This window comes from Marmota flaviventris, chromosome 12, assembly GCF_047511675.1.
Source record: "Marmota flaviventris isolate mMarFla1 chromosome 12, mMarFla1.hap1, whole genome shotgun sequence".
NCBI classification, from domain to species: Eukaryota; Metazoa; Chordata; class Mammalia; order Rodentia; family Sciuridae; genus Marmota; species Marmota flaviventris.
This window is the reverse complement of record NC_092509.1, coordinates 106388043-106410008: the sequence shown is the minus strand read 5'-3', so window position 1 is coordinate 106410008 and position 21966 is coordinate 106388043. Positions and strand designations below refer to the sequence as shown.

At 57.0% G+C, this 21966-nt stretch overlaps 1 long non-coding RNA gene across 1 annotated transcript in view; it reads left to right on the top strand.

Moving 5' to 3' along the window:
• Positions 1-432: 432 nt before the first annotated feature.
• The window catches only part of LOC139707852 (uncharacterized), a 32543-nt gene continuing 11009 nt past the window's right edge, over positions 433-21966 (top strand). Inside the window, exon 1 of the long non-coding RNA XR_011709275.1 lies at positions 433-522. This is a non-coding gene — a long non-coding RNA (uncharacterized lncRNA). The remainder of the gene's footprint in view (positions 523-21966) is intronic.

Genomic DNA, 21966 nt, shown 5'->3' with positions numbered 1-21966 from the left:
TACAGGTGGGGCTGGGGAGAGGCCGCGTCGGCGGTGGCCAGGGGCAGTCAGGGAGGCCAGCCCTCGAGGGGGATCAGCTGCTGTGCAGGGCGAGATGTGGGCATCCGTCAGGAGGGCGGCAGCCCTGGCCTCCAAGCCCCCTCTGTGCTTGGCCTCTCTGAGGCTGCCTGTCCCCTGACTTGCACTCGGCTCCCGGGCAGGGCCTCTGGGAGTCACTCAGGGAGGCAGTGGGCCTGGAGAAGACACAGGGCAGGCGTGTCAGCCATAGCCTGGCCTTTGCCCTGCAGGGTCGCTGGCCGCCGCGGGAAGGGAAGATGAAGGAAAACCTCCAGTTGGCAGGGCAGGCTGGGGAGGAGCTGAGGTCTGAGGTCTCTTAACGCCTGTCACAGAGCTCAGCACGCAGCTGAAGCTCAGTCCGCGCGTGCCAGGAAGTCCTGGGAGTCAGAGTGACAGCTGGGAGTCCCGAGGGACCCACAGGAGGGGTCAGGTGTAGAGAGTGCTGCAGTTGGAGCACCAGACTGGGTAAGAGGGGGCAGTTCCCTGTGCCTCCCACACTTCTGTCCTGGTGGGGAGCCTCATGGGATGTGCTTCCTTTGAAACAGAAGTGGCCTGTTCTTCGGGTTGACAGCTCATCTTGCAGAAAAGCCCAGTGAGCGGGTGTGAGTGTGTGTGTGTGTGTGTGTGTGTGTGTGTGCAGTGGGGCCCACACTGCGGCTGTCATCCCCTCCCCCCTGGCTGACTCATTCCTTAGGCAGACTGCGTCTTGCGTGGGAGCTGCTCTGCAGAGCTAGACCTGCTCCCTGAGCATTAAAGAATTACAACCTGCTGACGGCATGATTGTTCTAAATGTGTGTTTTTTTTTAACAGGATTTTATTCCTATTATCGCTTTATTAATGAGTTTTTAAGAGGGATTAGCAGGTACACTGCAGAAAATTCTTTGCTTTTCTCCTCGGGTGCGGGGTCTGTTGGCTCTGAATCCTAAGCCCTGCAGATGGTCTGGTCTGGCTCTTCTGCCCCCCATGTCTGGGCTGGAATTCTTCTGAGGGCTGCTGCCGTGGACCCAGAGTCTCTGGGTTCCTCTGCAGCAGATGGCATCGGCTGGAGCTGATGATTTAGCAGCTCCCAAGAGGCGTTCTGGGTTGCTCATGGTCAGGTGTGTCAGAACAGAGCCGGCAGCTGCTGTAGAATCCAGGGCGACAAGCAGGGCAGACCTGATGGGTGTCCTTTCCCAGGTGCCCAAGCTGTCAGGAGGCTGGGCAGGTGGAGTGCTCCCTGCTCTGCGTGGCACCCTCAGCCTGGCGCTGGCTTTGGTTCTGCTCCGTGGAGATGGCAAGCCCTTGGTTTCTAGCCATCTGCGGGCTGCAGAGCTCTGATAGTGTTGGTGGCTGCTGATAAAGCAGGAGGCATCCAGGTCAATTGTGATGGTGTGGAAATGAATGAGAGGGGCCCTGGGACAGCTTCTTTGGCTGTCAGGAGGCAGGTGCGCGGTGCCCAGCTGGCCTGCTGCCCAGGGCACTTTGTAAGTTTGCTGAGTGCTTGCTGGAGAGGCAGGCCTGGCTTCAGAGGCCCCCCTTCTGTCCTGGAAGAATTTGACAATAGTGCTCAGAACACAGCTTCCTCAGACACAGGAGTCCTAAAGACCTGATGGGGTCCTTAGGAGAACTTAAAGGCACACTGCATATAAAGAAAGCACTTGGCACCTAGTGGGTGAGACTTGGGGACTGTCAGAGGTGGGAGCTGGAGAGGCAACAGAGAAGGGGAGGGGGCTGGTCCGTTCTTGGGTAAGGGAGACCTGGGTTTAGGTCTGGGGCCGCACTTTGGCATTGATAGGATGGGAGTGCCGGCAGGGACAGTGTTTCTTACCATCGGAGTCTCTGTAAGATGCAAATTATAACACAGAAAATACTTCCTACTTCTCTAAGTCAAGGGTTTGTTGGATGAAGTGAGGCTCTCTGTGTGACAGTGCCTATCAACTGTAAGTCACCATGGAAATATCGTGACCAGGATGATCTTCCTCCCCTGAAACCTCAGTTCCCTATCTGGTCCTCAACCCCTCCATCTCGGGGATATTTGAATTTTCAGAGAGATTCTAGGGGGAAAGTCTGGATGAAGTCAGTGAAATGAACAGTGAGTGTGCAGGTACCAGGGTCTCTCGTGCCCAAGCACCGCGTGGAGGCTGAGGCCCGGGCCACCAGGCGGGAAGAGAAGTGCCCTGGCTCCTGTTGAGGCTGAGCAAGAGGCGGCAGGAGGACCCCTGGGGCTGTGTGAGCAGGGGCCATGCCTGGGGGCCAGGCCAGCCTGAGAGAGTGGGGGACGAGGCAGGCTCTGTCAGTTCCTGGGTCTGCTCTTCCTCTGTCTGCTAACTGAAGGGCGCCCAGGAGGCCTCAGGCCTTGCAGAAGCAGACCTCCATGAAAATGACCAGCACCAGCGACCTAGTCACCACCCTGTGCTGGAGTTCACGCAGTGCAGGATCCACCTTGGACGTGCTCACCCCAAGGAGGAGGACGGAACCTTCTGGGAGACCACTGGGCTCACACCCTTCCCTCCTTCCAAAACATTTAACAGACGAAAGAGACGCATCAAAGTTGCTCCTTAATACCAATCAGTGCTCTGCTCCCAGACAGTGAGATTCCCGTTGCTTCGTATAAATCTTACGAATAAACTGGAAAGGGTATTGAGGGAATAGTGAATGCCCTTGTTCCTGCACAAAGAAGCCTCCCCTCAAGCTGCTGGGAACACCCCTTCAGTTTCCTAGGACCCCAGACCCGCTCTCCAGTGCTGATCAGCCCACCTGCAGCCTGCGCCGAGCGGGGCACGCCTTCTCTCTCAGATGAGGAGCGCCAACCTTTCACCTTTTACAAGAGGGTGGTGAGAGATGTCTGATTCTCGTTTCTCATGATTTGGTGAAAATGAGGGGAAAGAACTAAGGCAGCCTGCAGTTAGGGAAGAAGCATGGTCTCCAGGGAAACCACCGCGTGGGGCGCTGTGGGGTAGAGAGAGAAGCAGAAAGTGAATTGCCAGGGCTGTGTCGACCACAGCAGTGCGCAGAGGCAGGAAGCACCAGGTGCGGCTCCCCCTTGGCTTCTGTCCTCGTGGATGCTGATCAATGAATGTGCTTGTTTGCTTAAAATACTGATTGAGCGGCAATTGGTTTAGAGCATGACTTGTAACAACAGCAGAGGGTGTGGATTCCACTGAAAACTTACCCCACCACAAGGTTCCCTGCCTTTTGCACCCAGCTTTAAGGAATCCCAACACAATTGTGCACAACAGTTCTGCAAGGCCCCGAGGGGTGTGGAAGGTGGTGGAGGAGGCCTGAGAGCCTCTCCTGTCCAAGGAGCCTGACCCTAGGGCTCCAGACTCCAGCATGGGAGGAGGAGAGTGGGCCCTGCCTCAGAAGGAGGGTGGAGAGGGGGCTGGGGGCAAGGAGGCCGGCACCCTGGGCTTACCACCCTGGCTTACCAGGAGATTCTGGAGGGACGCAGAGCCCACTGATAAGAGGTCAGGTGGAGGGGCAGACTTGGGCAACAGCTGGCAAACAGCACAGTGGAGGTGTTGGGTGCAGGCAGCCCCCCTGGGCCTAGTCTGAGCCTTGCCTGGGGGCTTGGCCTTGGGGTCTCTCCTTGGACCTTGCCTGGGGGCTTGGCCTTGGGTCTGTCCTTGGACCTTGATTGGGGGCTTGGCCTTGGGTCTGTCCTTGGACCTTGCCTGGGGCCTTGGCCTTGGGGTCTCTCCTTGGACCTTGATTGGGGGCTTGGCCTTGGGTCTGTCCTTGGACCCTGCCTGGGGGCTTGGCCTTGGGTCTGTCCTTGGACCCTGCCTGGGGGCTTGGCCTTGGGTCTGTCCTTGGACCTTGATTGGGGGCTTGGCCTTGGGTCTATCCTTGGACCTTGATTGGGGGCTTGGCCTTGGGTCTGTCCTTGGACCTTGATTGGGGGCTTGGCCTTGGGTCTGTCCTTGGACCTTGATTGGGGGCTTGGCCTTGGGTCTCTCCTTGGACCTTGCCTGGGGGCTTGGCCTTGGGGTCTCTCCTTGGACCTTGCCTGGGGGCTTGGCCTTGGGTCTGTCCTTGGACCTTGCCTGGGGGCTTGGCCTTGGGGTCTCTCCTTGGACCTTGATTGGGGGCTTGGCCTTGGGTCTCTCCTTGGACCTTGCCTGGGGGCTTGGCCTTGGGGTCTCTCCTTGGACCTTGCCTGGGGGCTTGGCCTTGGGTCTCTCCTTGGACCTTGCCTGGGGGCTTGGCCTTGGGTCTGTCCTTGGACCCTGCCTGGGGGCTTGGCCTTGGGGTCTCTCCTTGGACCTTGATTGGGGGCTTGGCCTTGGGTCTCTCCTTGGACCTTGATTGGGGGCTTGGCCTTGGGTCTGTCCTTGGACCCTGCCTGGGGGCTTGGCCTTGGGTCTCTCCTTGGACCTTGCCTGGGGGCTTGGCCTTGGGTCTCTCCTTGGACCTTGATTGGGGGCTTGGCCTTGGGTCTGTCCTTGGACCCTGCCTGGGGGCTTGGCCTTGGGTCTGTCCTTGGACCTTGCCTGGGGGCTTGGCCTTGGGTCTGTCCTTGGACCTTGATTGGGGGCTTGGCCTTGGGTCTGTCCTTGGACCTTGCCTGGGGGCTTGGCCTTGGGTCTGTCCTTGGACCCTGCCTGGGGGCTTGGCCTTGGGTCTGTCCTTGGACCTTGATTGGGGGCTTGGCCTTGGGTCTGTCCTTGGACCCTGCCTGGGGGCTTGGCCTTGGGTCTGTCCTTGGACCTTGCCTGGGGGCTTGGCCTTGGGTCTGTCCTTGGACCCTGCCTGGGGGCTTGGCCTTGGGTCTGTCCTTGGACCTTGATTGGGGGCTTGGCCTTGGGGTCTCTCCTTGGACCTTGCCTGGGGGCTTGGCCTTGGGTCTGTCCTTGGACCTTGATTGGGGGCTTGGCCTTGGGTCTGTCCTTGGACCTTGCCTGGGGCCTTGGCCTTGGGGTCTCTCCTTGGACCTTGATTGGGGGCTTGGCCTTGGGTCTGTCCTTGGACCCTGCCTGGGGGCTTGGCCTTGGGTCTGTCCTTGGACCCTGCCTGGGGGCTTGGCCTTGGGTCTGTCCTTGGACCTTGATTGGGGGCTTGGCCTTGGGTCTATCCTTGGACCTTGATTGGGGGCTTGGCCTTGGGTCTGTCCTTGGACCTTGATTGGGGGCTTGGCCTTGGGTCTGTCCTTGGACCTTGATTGGGGGCTTGGCCTTGGGTCTCTCCTTGGACCTTGCCTGGGGGCTTGGCCTTGGGGTCTCTCCTTGGACCTTGCCTGGGGGCTTGGCCTTGGGTCTGTCCTTGGACCTTGCCTGGGGGCTTGGCCTTGGGGTCTCTCCTTGGACCTTGATTGGGGGCTTGGCCTTGGGTCTCTCCTTGGACCTTGCCTGGGGGCTTGGCCTTGGGGTCTCTCCTTGGACCTTGCCTGGGGGCTTGGCCTTGGGTCTCTCCTTGGACCTTGCCTGGGGGCTTGGCCTTGGGTCTGTCCTTGGACCCTGCCTGGGGGCTTGGCCTTGGGGTCTCTCCTTGGACCTTGATTGGGGGCTTGGCCTTGGGTCTCTCCTTGGACCTTGATTGGGGGCTTGGCCTTGGGTCTGTCCTTGGACCCTGCCTGGGGGCTTGGCCTTGGGTCTCTCCTTGGACCTTGCCTGGGGGCTTGGCCTTGGGTCTCTCCTTGGACCTTGATTGGGGGCTTGGCCTTGGGTCTGTCCTTGGACCCTGCCTGGGGGCTTGGCCTTGGGTCTGTCCTTGGACCTTGCCTGGGGGCTTGGCCTTGGGTCTGTCCTTGGACCTTGATTGGGGGCTTGGCCTTGGGTCTGTCCTTGGACCTTGCCTGGGGGCTTGGCCTTGGGTCTGTCCTTGGACCCTGCCTGGGGGCTTGGCCTTGGGTCTGTCCTTGGACCTTGATTGGGGGCTTGGCCTTGGGTCTGTCCTTGGACCCTGCCTGGGGGCTTGGCCTTGGGTCTGTCCTTGGACCTTGCCTGGGGGCTTGGCCTTGGGTCTGTCCTTGGACCCTGCCTGGGGGCTTGGCCTTGGGTCTGTCCTTGGACCTTGATTGGGGGCTTGGCCTTGGGTCTGTCCTTGGACCCTGCCTGGGGGCTTGGCCTTGGGTCTGTCCTTGGACCCTGCCTGGGGGCTTGGCCTTGGGTCTGTCCTTGGACCTTGCCTGGGGGCTTGGCCTTGGGTCTGTCCTTGGACCCTGCCTGGGGGCTTGGCCTTGGGTCTGTCCTTGGACCTTGCCTGGGGGCTTGGCTTGCTCACTTCACCCCATCTCAGGCTTGTCAGCCACCTAAGGTAATTTCCCAATATTTTTTCCAGTGATTAGGAGTGGACCCCCTCCCACCCCAGGTGGCGTGGCTTGAGGCACACTCATCAGCCTTGACCTCAGCATCGGCTCTCAAGGCCCTCACATTCTGGCCTCTTGCTTCCACTCCTTTGAGGTTTCCAAGTTGGATAGCACTGGCTCTGGACAGGGTGCTCCTCAGTCGAGTCACTCCCCTGGACACTCAGTGGTAAGTGCCCACCAGCTCCTACCAGCTCCTCCCAAAGTCCTGAGGTAGCCAGGGCTTTTGGGATCCCCATCAGTCCAGGGAGAGGAAAAGGAGACGCACAGCTAGGCTGCAGTGACCAGGCCCAGTCTTGGAACTCTCAGTCCTGTGCTCACCCCACTGGCAAGGCCTCCTCCAGTGTAGAAGCCCTACTCGGCAGCAGCATGTGATTAAGCTGCTTCACTGCATTATAAAGGGTGTGTTTATGTGTTTATTCTGAATGAATTCAGTTGTATTATGCAAGTAACTAGCAAAAAATTGAGCTGCAGTTTCTCACCCTGGTCCTCTGCCCTCCAGGTCAGTTCTCTCTGGGGTCTCACACCCAGGTGTCTCTTGTGTATAAGTGTAGGGTTTTTCCCGCTTGATTGGTAGCCATCAGGAGAGCAAGAACTGCATCTGATTAATTTCCTTTTACAGCACTTAGCAGGTGAAGTAGCAAGATAAGAGCTGATAATGTGACCCTACTGCCTCCTTCCAGGGCCCAGGTGGCCTCAGTCAGAGGCATTTATTAATGTGTGGGTCAGGGGTAAGGATAGGAGCTAATAGAATGTGTGTGTGGGGGGAGAGGTAAAGGGCACTGGGAAGTTCTGTTTCTGGAAATGCCATATTATCAACTTCTTTATGGTAGAAAGGGATGGGGAGCACAATAATAGTTAATTTAATACTGGCACGTAGTAAGATGCACATTATGAAAATGTTTGGGACATTTCTTCCTGACCAATGTTGCTTTGGTTCTTTACAAAATATTGGGGATACCAAAGATACCTTAAAAGCAGTCAAAGTGGCTGAGCTTTTCAAAAGCAAATAACTTAAAGCTAAATTGATGGCTTTTTGGTAATGCAACAGTGGTTGTGCTGGGTAGGGAGAAGCAGGATTCCTAGGAGTTAAGAAATGGAGCAGTAGCCCTCCTATGTCACCTGCTAGTTTAATGAAAGACTGTCATAGCAAACCAGTGGCCCTTGACTCCGTGCCTGTAAGCAATGTTATGACCAATTGGTCATATGGCTTAGGGAGGGGTCTCTTGGTCCCTTGTTATGTCCTTTATAGGTGCTGTTCCAAACCTCCAGTTTGTCCACTTCTGAGGTTTATTTCCCTTACAAGTTGGAAAATGCCTTTTCATATTTAATTAGGGCACACAGCAATATAAGCACTCGAGCTGGGTGGACAACTTTAACAAACAGCATTTTATTACTTTATTTTTATTTTTTTGGTACCAGGGACATAAGTCAGGGATGTTTAACCACCGAGCTACATCTCCACCCCTTTTTATTTTTAAATTTTGAGAAAGGGTCACACTAAGTTGCTTAAGGGCCTCGCTAAGTTGCTGAGGCTGGCTTTGAACTTGTGATCCTCCTGCCTCAGCCTCCTGAACCCTCTGGAATTACAGGTATGTGTCACTGCACCCAGCAAAAAACAAAACAGAACAGAACAGCATTAAACGGCATGGCTTTGAAATATATTAGAGGGTTGCAAAAGGAAAATCGACTGTCACTGATAACTTATCTTACAGCATCATTTGTACACTCATGTGCGACCCTGGCTCTGGCGGCTTTCTCAGCCACCTTGGTGTGTTTCCCCTTGACAAAGCTTGTTTGAACATATTCCATTTTTGAGACCAAAATCTCTTGGCTCAGGGACTCAGTCATTTTTGTATGTGTTGCCAGGTTTGGATGTGGGGCGTCCCTGGAGAACTCCTGCATTAGTGTAGGAATGTTCAGAGGTGAAACGCTTAGATTATGAGAGCTGTAATCTGATCAGTGGATTAATCCACTTGGTGGATTATGATTTGAATGCACTACTGTGTAGTATCTGTGGAAAGGTGGAGGGGCTGGGGGAGGGAGGCCCTGGGGTGTGCTTTGGGGACTATATTTTGTCCCTGGCTCTTTCTCTCCCTGCTGAACTGGGCGGCTTTCTTCCACCACGTCCTTCTGCCGTGCTGGTCTGCCTGGTCTTGGCCCGGGTAATGGCCCAGCCGAGACCTCTGAAACTGTGAGCCAAAATAAACGTCTCCTTCTTTACCTTGCTCTTGTCAAGTACTTTGGTCACAACGAAAGCTGACCAACACAAGTGTCATGAATTCTTGAGAAAATTCTTGACAAAACCAGCCATGCTGAGGGAACCTTACGAATCTCATCTCGGTTTGGTCGAGAAGTTTTTGTTCAGATGGACGGGTGGTGTTTCCTTCTGGATCCAGCCGTGCTGGCCTCTGGAACCTAGATCGCTGGCCCAACTTTGCTGGTGGTCAGGCCACATAGGCCAGTACCACTGCTGCCACAGAGACGCCTGGAAATGTCAGCTGCCTGCACAGGAGAAGCTTATTTCTGACTCAAAAAGCAGAGAGGACTGTGTTCAAGGTGGTGCCTTAGGGACCCAGGCCCCTTCCATCTTCCTGCCCTGCCGTGTCAACCCTGGGCCAGAGGAGGGGACAGAGGTGGCAGTGGCCTCCTTGTGCCCTGTAAACCACCCACGTCCGGCTCCCTTCTATTGTGGGAACTGGCCACATGGGCCTGGACGCAGGTTTGACTATGGGCAGAGCCCTCCAAAGTGCATTCGTTAAAGGCTTGGCCCAAAGGATGCTGTGTGACGGTTGGGGCCTAGCCACTAGGGTGAGCCCTCATGGGGGATTGGGAACTCTGCCGGTTTCTTTCATCTCTGGTTTGAGATGTGACCGCCTGCTCCAACATGAGCTCCGGCGTGGTCGTCTGGCACCTTATGGAGTCTCCAACCAATGGGATCTCCCAAATTTTGAGCTTAAGCAAAATGTTCTCTTTAAAGAGTTGCCTCAAGTGTTTTGTTACAATGACAGAAATATACGGGGGTTGCTGGGAAATGTGGCTGGCTGGTGAGTTAGAGCTCTCCATGATGGAAGGGGTACTAGCGTAAGCTGAGACTGGCATGGGCTTGGGGATCCCCATACAGTCATGAGCCACCTAGCAAGGGAGACACGGCAGGGACGTCCGTGGTTGATGGAACATCACAGAGTGCACTGTTGCTCAGATGCTGGGTGTCACCAGGGACGGGATTGTGGGGGAGCCCCTGCTGTGTGGACGGCTGGTTATGGGCCGCAGCATCCTCTGGTGGTACATGACTAGCCGCTGAGCAGCAGGCTGTGCTCAGAGACAGCTAACTGACGCTTCAGGAGGGTGGGTGGGAAGAAGGGTGGCCAGAGAGACACAGAGTGTGACACAGACTCCTCCCCAGTGTCCCTCTCCGATCCATTTTCTTTCCTGGAATCTCAGGACAAAGTCACAGGTGAATTCGGAGGCTGGGGAGCATTCATGGCTGCCCGATGCTGGGTGACGGGAGGAGGTGCGTTCACTAGGGCAGCCTCCCCTCTGTGGGGATGAGGCGGGGGAGGACACCGCTGCAGATCTGGAGAAGCCAGCGAATCAATAAGTCTGACAAAGCCAGGCCCACGGCACCGAGGCCGCCTCTTTCCTGCGGAGGTGTGCTCCCTCGGTGACGGTGACGGTGACGTGGAGGCAGCTGCGTTTCCCTGGCAACGTCACCTGATCCCAGCACTGTGGGCGCCTACACTGATTCCAGGGTTCTCTTCTTTAATGACAAACAGCTAAAAATGAATTTCATCCCCAAAAAGCAACCGGCTATAAGGAGATACTATGCCGTGCTCATGCCCTCTGTAGGAGGAGACAGCTGGCAGGGTGGACGGTGCTGGGCACTGGGGGCTGAGTGAGGACAGGGATGCTTCCCTTCCACCCAAGACCTGTGTCCCAGGAACAGGAGCCTGCTGTCTGCCCTCAGGCTCCCCACTGCCCTGTGCCACTGGAAGAAGAGTTGTCCATGCCTGGGACTCCCACTCTAGCCCTGGAGGGTTCTGGAAGGATTGAGCTGGCACCACTAAGTGCCAGGGTGGTGGAGCAGGGGAAAGCCCCCACTGAGTGCCCAGCCTTCAGGAGGGTGCCTCTTCCCATGTTCCGAGCTGCTGAGAAGTGGGGATTCCACCTGGGAAGCGGCTCCCAGGAGTCAGGGGCTGGGACTGGGCCCTGGCGGGCGGCCAGACCCACAGACCCACGGGGAGTGCTCCACACCAACCCCGGGTGCGCCACAGCCTGGCTGTGTGACCTTGGCCCACAGGACCTCATTGCTGAGCTTCAGGGTCTTGACAAGACGGCAGCAGTGTCCGCTGGGGGCACTCCAGGGACGGCTCAGCACACTGTTGACCAGTCAGCTGCGCGGATAAAGGAAGGCGGTTTCTCCTATTTAGAGTCGTCCTTAAGATGTTCCTAGTCCAGGACCGACATTGGCACAGGCCAAGCCTTTGCACACTAGAAACAAGGGCTCTGCCGGTGGCGCCTTCACAACGGGTGCGTGGTCTCCGTCCACCGAGAGGAGAGGCAGAGGCCCTGGCCTCCCCGTCAGCCGGCAGCAGGCCTGGCTGTGCTCGGTCGGGGCTCAGAGAGCAAAGCCCCAGCGTGGCACTGTGACGTGCTCAGTGCTCTGAACTAGAGACCCAGCTCAAACCCAGGTCTCCCTCGCTGTCCCCGGCCTCTCCTGCCCAGGCAGGGCTTTCCCGAGCTTCTCCTGCCCTGCCGAGGGGCAGCCCCTCCGGACGGGGAGGCTGGACTGGCAGAGGAGGCTGCGAGTGAAGCCCACAGCCCCGCCTGGGCGGGCTGGGTCCCAGGCCTTGTCTGTCCTTCTGCCCTCACCCCTGTCAAAGCCACCGGCTAAGTTGCCGCCATCCCCCACTCGCCTCTCGCCCACGGAGAGGTGCACATGAGCTTCCCAAGGTCGTGGGGTCCGTGCTCCTCTCCTGTTCGGGTGGGCACGCAGCCTCCGCTCCCGCCAACCTGCCAGGGACGGGACCTGCAGAGGGCAGAGGTGACGTGCCCCCCGGCCTGCTTCTCTCCTGTCTCAGCAGTTCTCCTGGAAGGGAAGACCCAAGTCCAGCAGAGTCACCAGAAGGATCCCAGGAGGGTAAGAGCAGAGGGACCGCATTCTCTATGGCTCCACCGTGGGACCCGCGTCCTCCCTCAGCTCTCCCCAGCCCTCAGCTCCCGCCTTCCGCCACGAGCTGCAGGCCCCTCATGTCATTGGTTTCCTTTCCTTCTCCTCCTCTCCTCCTCTCCTCTCCTCCTCTCCTTCTCCTTAATCTCATTGTTGTTTGAGGCCAGCTTGCCTTGAGCGGCCTGGATGGGGCGTGACCTGCCTGCAGTGGGTGACAACTGAGGGAGTTTGAGGTTCACTCCGCCTCTGCTCAAGGTGGTGCAGCCTTGAGGGACCCCAGACTCATTCGCTCAACAAGCGCCTGCAGAGGGTCCCAGGAGCCCGGGCACCCCAGCTGGACCAGCTCTGAGATGAAGTGGCCGGGAGTGGTCCCTGTTGTCAGGGCTCACGTTGCCGGGGAGGGACAGAAGGAAGCCGTGGTCATCTGGTCTTGTACATTGATGTGCCTGATAATCGTTTTGTTTTCCTTGATGATTTTACATGAGAAGTTACAAAAGCTCTGGATGGTATTAACTGTCTCCAGAGAGAACCCGAATTTGCTTCGGGCAGGCTGTGGTCTTTGTCTTGTTGGACTGAGATGATTCAGAGCTGCGTTTCCATTTTGTGAGGAGTCTTTGATTTCTTTCGCTTCTTGGAGTCGGCCCTTCCAGGGCACACGAGCCACCTAACGGTTCCCCAGAGATGTCCATGCCCCCATGTCCAGAACCTGGCAATGTGCCCAGTTACATGCAAAGGGGGTCAGAAGTTGCAGATTGAATGTCGGTGGCTCATCAGCTGACCTGAAGAGATCACTCTGGGGCTGGGGGTTGTGGCTCAGTGGTAGAGCGCTCGCCTAGCACGCGTGAGGCCCTGGGTTCCATCCTTAGCACCACATAAAAAAACTAAGCAAACCAAGGCATGCTGTCCATCTACAACTATAAAAAGTAAAATAAAACAAAAGATCACTTTGGATGTTCTGGGTGGTCCCAGTGAGACCACAGGGTCCTAAAAGAGGAAGAGGGAGGCAGGAAAGGAGGTCCAAGAGGTGTATGGTAAGGGGACTTGACCCAAAGGCGGAGGAAGAGACCCGGGGATGCCTACAGCTTCCGTGACCTGGTGAAGGCGGGCACAGGTCCCCGGGAGCCTCCAGGAGGCTAGCAGCCCTGCCCGCACCTGGACTTGAGCTCAGTGGCCCTCGTCAGACCTCTCACCTGCGCAGCTGTGTGACACTAAACCTGTGTCACTTTACCTTTTTAACTTGTAGTAACTTGTTGCAATAAGAAATGGGCGCCAGGGGTCCCCGCCGAGTCTCAGCTGTGTCCCAGCATCTTCTTGGAGGGTCCTGAAGGCCACGCAGTCTCCGTGGAGCTGGGAGACTTCCAAAACCTCAGCCTGGCCTCACGCTCTCCCCAGTTCTGCTGCTGCTATCAAGCCTGCAGCTGTCTGCCGGGCGGCCAGGGAGCTGCGCCCCCTCCTTTTCTCCTGTGGGGGTGTGTGCTCCCCCAGCCTGGGCTGCTCTGTCCTGGAGCTCTGACCCTTGGCTTCTCAGCAGACATAAGAAAGGCAGCTCTTCTGCTGCTCTCACCATCAACGGTTTGAAAATCCTGCTTCAGCCCACTGACCCTGGCAAGTCATGCCCTTGTTGGGGCCTCATTTCCCTCCTTGGCACAGGCAGGGTCTCAGAAATGACCTCTGGCTCGTGCCAGTTGTACTTTTGGGCCAGCTCTGGGTTCTGGAGAGCACAGTGTAGTTGTTTGCGGGGGTCTAGGAGGTGAAGTCCTGGCCTGGAGGGGGCTTCTGATACTCACGACCCTCTTGTGAAATAAAGCCATTTATGTAGAAGATAATTTGAGAGCTCAGCTGCATATTGTGGAGTATTGGCATGATTCAGAACAAGCAGACAGCAAAGATTCCAATTTGGATCTAGTGAAATGAGAGCCCAACGTTGTGAGCACTTGTCGCTAAAAAATAATCACCTAGATCCCAGTACTTTCTAGTCAGCATAGTTTGGTTAATTGATCCATGATTAATCAGGAAAGTTAATTGAATTCATAGAACTTAATGAACTAACGTCATGATGGGTTTAGGACCCCAAGGGAGCTGCAGGCAATCTATCTTTGGTTATTTTTGCAAGCTATGATTTTGACCTGACAATTGAGTTTTTTTTTTTTTTTTAATACAGCATAGCAGCTAAATGAATGGCAGTCGTATCCAGATGAAATTAGTTGGTATTTTGCAAGCTCTGTAGTTCAGTTTGCTTTCTGGGAAGGGAGTCAAAAGAAAAAGCACTAAAAGCCCTTGATTATGTAAGCATTAGACCATAAGCAAGGGCTCTGCCAGGATTTCTCTTACACATCTTTGCTTCCCCAGTCTTCAGCACAGAGCTTGGTACATAGTAGGTGATTAACTAACCGAGGGAATAAACGACTCTTTCATCCATCCGTGCAATGCATATTCAGTAAGCTACCTGCTCCAGGCCCTGTGGTATGTATTGGAACTAAGAGGTGAAAAGTGAGTCACAGCCCCTGACTTACAGGGTGGCTGTCCCCAACAAGTAATTGCACACAATTCGGTGTAGTAAAGGTCAGTGACAAGAATGGGAGAGGTTGTGGGCACAGCAGGAAGGACACAGAAGGGCCACATGAGCTTGGGGGTTCACAGAGCTGTGTCTTCAATAGGAGCAGACGCTGGCTGGCCCGGAAGAGACCTGAACCTGAACTGCGTCGCCCAGGGAAGGGCGGGTGCGCAGCAGGGAGCCTGAGTGGTGAGCAGCCTCCTGGGCGAAGCCGGGGCAGAGGGTGGGGAGCTGGTGGGGTGAGTCCAGCCCTGACTTTATGTGGACCTAATAGGGAGGGTTGAAGGGTTTCAGGAGGTGAGTGTAGGGTGCACGTTTTAGGGAGGAATTCTTCTAAGTGAGTGGGGGGGAGCTGCAGGGGAGAGCCTGGCAGAGACGCTGCAGTCGCTGGTATTGACAGGCCCCGTGAGAGGGCAGCAGGGAGGGAGGCTCAGCTGACGGGAGGACCCAGTTCCGGTCAAGTTCCTTTCTCTGAGCGTCATTAATTCTACCTCGTAGGTTATTTTGAGTTTAAATGAGAAATGCCATGCCCAAAGAATCTAGGGAGGTATTGTGGCCCATAGTAAATATGAGCTGCTTATCATTCTCCCAGGGGCAGGCAGAGCTACCGGGAGAGGAGGAGGGGATGGAGGGGACATCTGGGAGGTAGTTAGAAGGCGGAGGCTGCTGCTCCAGGAGCAGGTGGGCTGTGCCGGCAGCTGGGCGGTCTGCTGTGCTCCTGGAGATGAACTTCGGTGGGGCCTGGGCTGCCTGGTCTTGGGCCACGCTGGACTCGCAGACAGAGCCAGCTCAGAGCCGTTGGCAGCAGAGAGGCTGTCTGGATGTGGCAGCTGCCCTGAGTGCCCACCAGCCTCACGGCCCTGTCCTGGCAGGGTCTGCCTCTGAGCTGTGGTGCGTGACATCCACTCCTTGTTCCTGAGCAGCAGAGCCACGTGGGCCCCCAGTGCAGAGTGCAGACGTGATCCGCATGGGAAGGAGGCTCAGCACTGCAGATGAGCTTCTGTGAGCCCCGGCGGGTGTGGCGGGTGCTGGGGAGGGACACGTGGTCCGGGAAGCTCCCTGTCTACTACTGCTCTGGTCTGAAGCCCCCACTATTAGTAATCTGATGGAGACAGGAATTTGGGGTTACAGAGAAAGAACGACATACCGAGCCTCAAAAGATCCCCAGCAGCGTGCTTGAACTGTTGGAATGCAGGACCTCACGAACAAGCGAGAGCTTGATCTTACAACAAGCAAGTCCTGAGCAATGGCGCCCTCTGTGGCCAGGTCCTAGTCAGCAAACCACGAGGCCCCAGCAAGGCGCAAGCGCAGAATTGAGCACTGGAGCCTGACTCTAGCCTGGCCCCTGCCACTGTCCCTCTAAACACGGACGCCCAGCCCCCTGGGCTGCTGCTGCTCACTCTCAGGGTGCCCTGCTCTCCCCTGACTGTGCGTTCCTTGCTGGACCCCACGGCTTTCCACTCTGACAGAGCACACTCTCCCTGGAGTGCATCTCTGCTTTCCTAAAGGGGTTTCTCTCTGTGCCTCTAAACTTTTGCATCCTTAGGTCAATTTCTGTGATGTTTATCAAGAACCCCCTGGGTCCTGGGTTGGGGTCCCCCTCTCCCGGGACTCGTCGCACCTCCGAGGTGACAGAATCACTTAGATTTAAAAGCTCTATGTCTCCATTGAATGCAAAACGGTCAGGGAAAGGTATTATTATTATTAAAGGAAGGGTTAACAATTATAATAGAATAACATCAGCCAACATAGGTGGAGAACTGTTTGGTATCAGGCAATGTGATGGTACCTTTTATTCACTGCCTCATTTAATTTGCAAACAGTTCTGTAAGGTGATGTTGTTATGCATGCAGACATGCGGGTTCAGAGAAGTTAAGAAACTTGACTAAACACACACAGCATGCATCTTTGGTAGCACTAGACAGAGAGAACTATGCTGAGAGAGGGAGAGTGAGAGCTGCAGAGAGGTGGATGTCAGATGTGGGATGTTGGATGGGTGGTCCTGGAGTGGAAAGAAAAGGGGGAGTGCAAGAGCTGGCCAGGACTGGCCCTGCTTGCCTCCTAGTCATTGCATTTACAGATTGGCCCTTCCCTGATTCTGCCAGCTCTTATCTTAGTCTGGAGGCACATGGGGCTCCTGAGAAAGGTTGGGTTTGAGAGCTAAGATAGAACTGCCTAAGAGATTTGGTTTTATCCATGCTCCTCCAGCCACAGTCACAGAGCCCAACAGATGCCCCGAGGGCTAGCTGGGCACTGGTCTTCTCTGCAAGGCTCACGGCCTGGCACTCGGCCCCCACAGAGCCCTGCAAACCCTGCGTGCAGTGATAAAGGAGCCCCTGTGCGTTCAGGAGGGGCAGAGGAGAAGCCAACGCAGCCGAGCATCAGGGTTTACCAGTGGCTGCTGGCCCAGCCCTCCTGGGCCGTCTGCAGTTCCGATCCCACATTCTGTTTCCAGCTGGGAAGTGGGCGGAGAAGACAAGACAGAGAAGGCACCCGGCCCCGTTGTTCAGGGTCACGGTGACACATGTTCCTCAGACAGGGTCAGGTGGCTGGATGGTCTCTAAGGGGTGTGTTGTCCCAGCAGCCAGAGCGCTGGGGAGCAGGCAGCTGCAGCAGCTCTGAGAGGCCTCAGAGAAGGCACTGGGGGGTCTGCGTGTGGCCCCGCGGGGACCATGGACCTCGTGATCTTCTAGGGCCTCAGCTTACTCAGGTTGTGATACTAGATCAGGTGAACAGTTTTCAAGCTGTTCTGGGGAGACGTGAAGACCATGGAAAGGAATAACTTGTTCCCACACTCTGAGATGGCTGTCCGTGTCGTTGCTGGGACAAAGGCAGTCACAGTGAGCCATTCCTGAGGATCAGCACCTCCTGCCCTCCTACGTGAGGGGATGGGTGGCTAAAAACCTAAAAGAGATTTCTGCCTTGATGGGTAAAGAATTTCGAGCCACAGCAGGGTGATTTTGAGGGGTTAAGTGGTAAATCGTGTGCATGTACAGGGAATGGATTTTGGCCCAAACAAAATCGAGATGAACAATGTCATCGCCGGTCTTAAGTGGGCGAGAGAAGGTCATTAAGGATGTGCCGTGGCTTTCTCTGGTTGCATGGTGTCAGCACTCAACAGAGTCACTGGACAAAGTCACCTGTGCCGACATGAGCCTTGTGTGACATGGGCCAGCTTCTCAGCACGACGCACTGCTCCTGTTGTGGTTTGGGTCACTCTTACTGGGCGTCCTGTGTCCCTAGGCATGTCTTCCAACTTCTGTGAGCCTCCGTTCCTTCACCTGTGCGAGGGAGAACAGGAGTCCACAGCAGCTGTCACACCCACTGGCGGGCAGCAGGTGCAGGTGGATGTGTCTGGGAAGCCGCTGGCGCTGTCCTGGGTGTGGCAGGTCCTCTCTCCAGCTGTCCCCCCCATGCAAACAAGCAGACCCGTGGGCTCCGACAGGGGAGGTCAGGGGTGGCTTTCCTGTGGGCATGAGAGTTGTCCCACAGGCCACAGAGCTGAACCACACTGAGGAAAAGGCCGGGCTCGGACCAGCACGTGGACTCACTGGGGACACTCCTCCGGGTAAGACGTGGCACCTGGTGATCATCGATGGCCTCCTTTGTGAGACTTACTGCTGCCTGGCAGCCGTGACATCTCATAAGACATTGGTCAAACTTTATAATCGTGTCTTGCGCTCATTCCCATCCAGCCCGCAGGAGGGAATGGGTAGGGATCAGAACCACGTGTCTCAGAACCACGTCCCCAAAGCTGCGGTTGGAGCCTTTTCACTTCAAGGCTGTAACGCAGTGTCACTTGGTTTTGGAGGGGAAGGCGTGTGGGCAGGGGTGGACGAAGGCTGGGGCTGGGCAAGGAAGGAGCGAGGCTGCACTTGTCGCACACGTCCGGCACCTTTCCAATTAAGCTGTGGCATTGGGATTCTTCCTGGGTGTTCGGGTTTCCTCTGGGTCTCGGGTGCTGTGACTGCAGGTTGTGGGGAGGCCCAGAGACCCCCTGGGAAGCTCTGCCTGCAGTTAGATGACGGGGGCATCAACTCTCCCAGCTTGCAGCCTCCTGGGCACAGCTCTGGAGAGAGGTGGCTGGAGCCCAGTTAGGGTACACTCAGGGCTTAGGGCCAGCAGCACTGTGAGCACCTGGGATGCTCTTTTCCAGAGACCGCGTGGGCTGGTGTGGCAGAGGCATCTGAGTGCCAAGGCACAAGGCCCTTGTCTGATGTGCTGGAAGCTTCTGGAGAGTTGTGCAAGCTTTTCCCTTCTCATGTCCTCCATCTGAAATGTGTGGAGGACGCAGTGTGGTCTCTTCTCAGATGGGCCTGATCATCCCAGACGCTGTGACGAAGTGGAGACAGGGAAACGGGAGGGCACGGGACAAGTGCCAGACATCCCAGGCTGCCGTGGTCATCCTGGGCTGCTTGCAGGAGAGGAAGTGGCTGCAGATGCCACCTAGCAGGCTCCAGGGATGAGTGAGGGGTGGCAATCTGAGGCAGTATTGGGTGGTGGCCGGGACTCAGACCCAGGCCCTGCCACCTGGGCACGTGGTCCCACCTCTCAGTCCCAGGTCCATCAGCTGTAGAATGGGAGGCGTGACATATTTCCACCTGGGTGGTCACTGGGGTGACATGAGATGTGCGGGTGGCAGGCTGCTGTGCTGGGGACCTTGTGAGAGCAGCACATGCATGGGCGTGATGGCTTGGTGTGAGGGGCGACCACGTGCACAGGAGACTCGACCCCTCTGTGTGCCAGACCCTCCGCAAGTTCCTCAAGCCCTAAACAGTGGAGCCAGGAGGGGGACACAAAATCGTGACAGTGTTTGGATTCATCATACGGAGGTACTGACTTGTCTACGGTATAGAAGTTCCTTCAGGAAGGGTGTGGCCCTTTCAGAGGGGGTTTGGTCATATTGAGTGAATTTCTTTTAGGGTGGCCATCCTTCACGTATTCATTCAGCAAACTCTTACTGAGCACGTGCATGTGGCACGAGGAAGACTAGGAGACGCGGGTACAGCTGGGAGCAGACCAGTCCGCCCCGGAGGTGCCTGAGAATTAAGGGAGAAGACCCTACGAGAGTGCGTTTTGTGTGTCGAGTGAAGAGACAGGTGCTGGGAGGACCAGCCCTGCCCTCAGCCAAAGGGCTGTGGAGCGAGGCCAGGAGGGAGCCCAGGGAGACAAAGGGGGCAGCACCCTGTTCAGGAGGGCCCGAGACAGTGGCCGCTCTGCACAGCTCACTGGCTATCCCTCATCCAGCACCCATCTCTGCTCTGAGAAATGTCCATTCTTCAACCAGGACACAGCAAAGTCAGGCAGCCAGGGTCCCCAGGGTCACAGTGGGGTGAGGCAGAGGTGACCAGCTCCCACTGCCCTGTCCTGCCCCTGCCCCTGGTCCCGGTGTGAGTGTGGCTGTTAGTGTGGGAGCGGGGTGGGGAGGGGCTGGGCACAGGGTCTGGCTCAGAGCACTGGAAAGGCAGCCCTCGTCAGGCAGAGTGTGCGGTGACTCGGGTCTATTATCTTCACAGCTCACAGTTTCATGGGACATTTGTGCAGACGAGATTGATCAGCAGCGAGGAAAATAGCCGTTGCCTAGGCAACCAGCCGATGACTCATCCTGGCTTTGAAGCAGCCAAAGCCCTGAGACTGCAGTAATTTTCCGGATGCTCGGCCGCCCTCTCCCTCTCCCCCACCTCCATCCTTCACTGCCTTCTGCACACCCATGTCCCTAGGTCCCTTAACGCTGTTGGCCGCCCACGTGTCCTGTGTTCTCTGGGATGGTGCCACAGGCCCTCTCCCACCATCGTCTATGATGGGACCTGCTGCTCTCTGCTCTCTGGGTCTTGGGTGCCCGTGACTGCAGATTGTGTGTGGGGGCTCTGTGGGGACAGTCTCAGTGATGGCCACACTGCACGGGCTCCACACTGCACAGGCTTCACGCTGCACGGGCTCCACGCTGCACGGGCCCCACGCTGCACGGGCTCCATGCTGCACGGGCTCCACACTGCAGAGCCCCGTGCCTCCTTCAGGTCCTGCAGAAGCTCCCCCTCACTGAACCTGACCTAAGCTCAGCCTCTGTGTCAGTGGCCTTCAGCGTGCTCCCCCAGGGTCAGGTTTTCCAGGCCCTTCTTAGGGACCCATCATGATCCTCTCTTAGGACATCTCCCCTCCCACGGCCTTTTAGTTAATGAAGGACTAGGCCTGTGACCTCAAGACCCAAAGGAAGCAGATCTTGAATTAGCCCTCTGAGGGGCCAGGCAGTGGGGCACAGGTGGCACCTCTGCCGAAGGTGACGGCCTTTGCCCAGCACCGTGCTGTTGCCCGTCCTGACTTGAAAAATCATGTTGGATGTGAGTGCCAAGCTCCTAATCCCATCTGACACGTGCAGCCCACACATGTGCGTGTGACAAGACACACTCGACACAATACACATCACACACGGCACACACACTACATGCCACACACCATACTGACACACATACACCAACCCCCCACACCACACACAGGTGCACATACCACACACGCACACACCCCACGCATGTACACACAACAATCAACACACAATACATACCACATACACACAATACATGGCACACCCCCTGCTTATAACACACCATACGTGACACACACCATGCCCACACACACACACATAGGCACATGCCACACACAATACCTACCACATGCACACATCACAATGCCCCCCACCACCCAGGGCACCCCCACTCTGAGCACCCTGGCAGCTGATGGAGATTGGCACCTCACCCTTACTTCTGGGTGGCAGGTGTCCATGTGTGCTGACGTGGTCCTGGGTGGTAGCTGACAGTCAGAAGGAGTCAGTCAAGCTGACCACACTTCTGGGGGAGCAGGTGCTGGAGCCTGGGAGAGGACAGGGTGCAGCTGCCCCAGGAGCTCACCCTCAGGTCCCTGGGCGGCCAGGTGCCTTTCTATGAGCCCCGTGGCTCAGGCCTGTGACGTCTTTCCAACTGTTGCTCTGTCTGGCCTCACTGCCACTCTGCCTTGGGAACGCCAGCCCCAAAGCCACCAGAGTCAGGCCGTGCCCACTGCCAGTGTCCCACCCAGCACATAGCTGTCCTCCTGGTTGCTGGCATGTTGGGGAGCAGCCTGCCTCGGGCACCTCCTGGTCTGAGAAGCTGTGTGGCCCAGGGCGCACCCTCCAGCTCTCTGAACACTCAGGTACGCAAGCATGAGCCTCCTGTGGGGGCAGGACTGTTGGGTAGATGCTCCAACCCTCTGCCAAGGGCAGGCCGCCCTTGTACTGCGCCCAGTGGCGCTCGCCCCATGACGCTCGCTTGCCCAAGGACGGCAGGTGCCGCTCTTACCCAGCGGCCCACTCTGGTTTTGAATGGCATTTGCAGATCACGTCTTTATTCACTTGGTTCCTTATTCAGCAGAGATGTGCCTGTGCGCTCAGACCTGGGAGATGTTTCCAGAAGCAAAGGGCCGTGCCAGCACTGGGCTGTGCTCCTTGGGGAAGGCGAACCCGCGGGCGCACAGGCCAGGGGGCTTTGCCAATGGGCAGGAGGGCAGGAGGGCAGGGAGCTGAGACCACGAGGCAGGAGCTCTGAGCCGGGGGTGGCAGGTGGGGCCAGGGAGGGAAAGGGGGTCAGCAGGATGGGGGGGGGTGACAGGGAGGAGCTCCAGGCAGAGGGACTGGATGGAGGGGGAGATGCTCCTGAGAGGCAGGGCTCAGCCGAGCTGGGCCAGGGAAGGAGCCCCAGGGTCTGCGATCCATGGGAGGGCACGAGAGGTGGCACAGGACGCTGTGGGGGGCCTCCAGGCCAGTGGCAGGTTGGCCCAGGTGGGGGAGCACGTGGTCCCTTCCGGACTCCGCCTTTCCCCCTCCTGCCCGTCCTCCCCACATGCCCCTGTCCTCCTGAGCGGGGATGGTGCGCC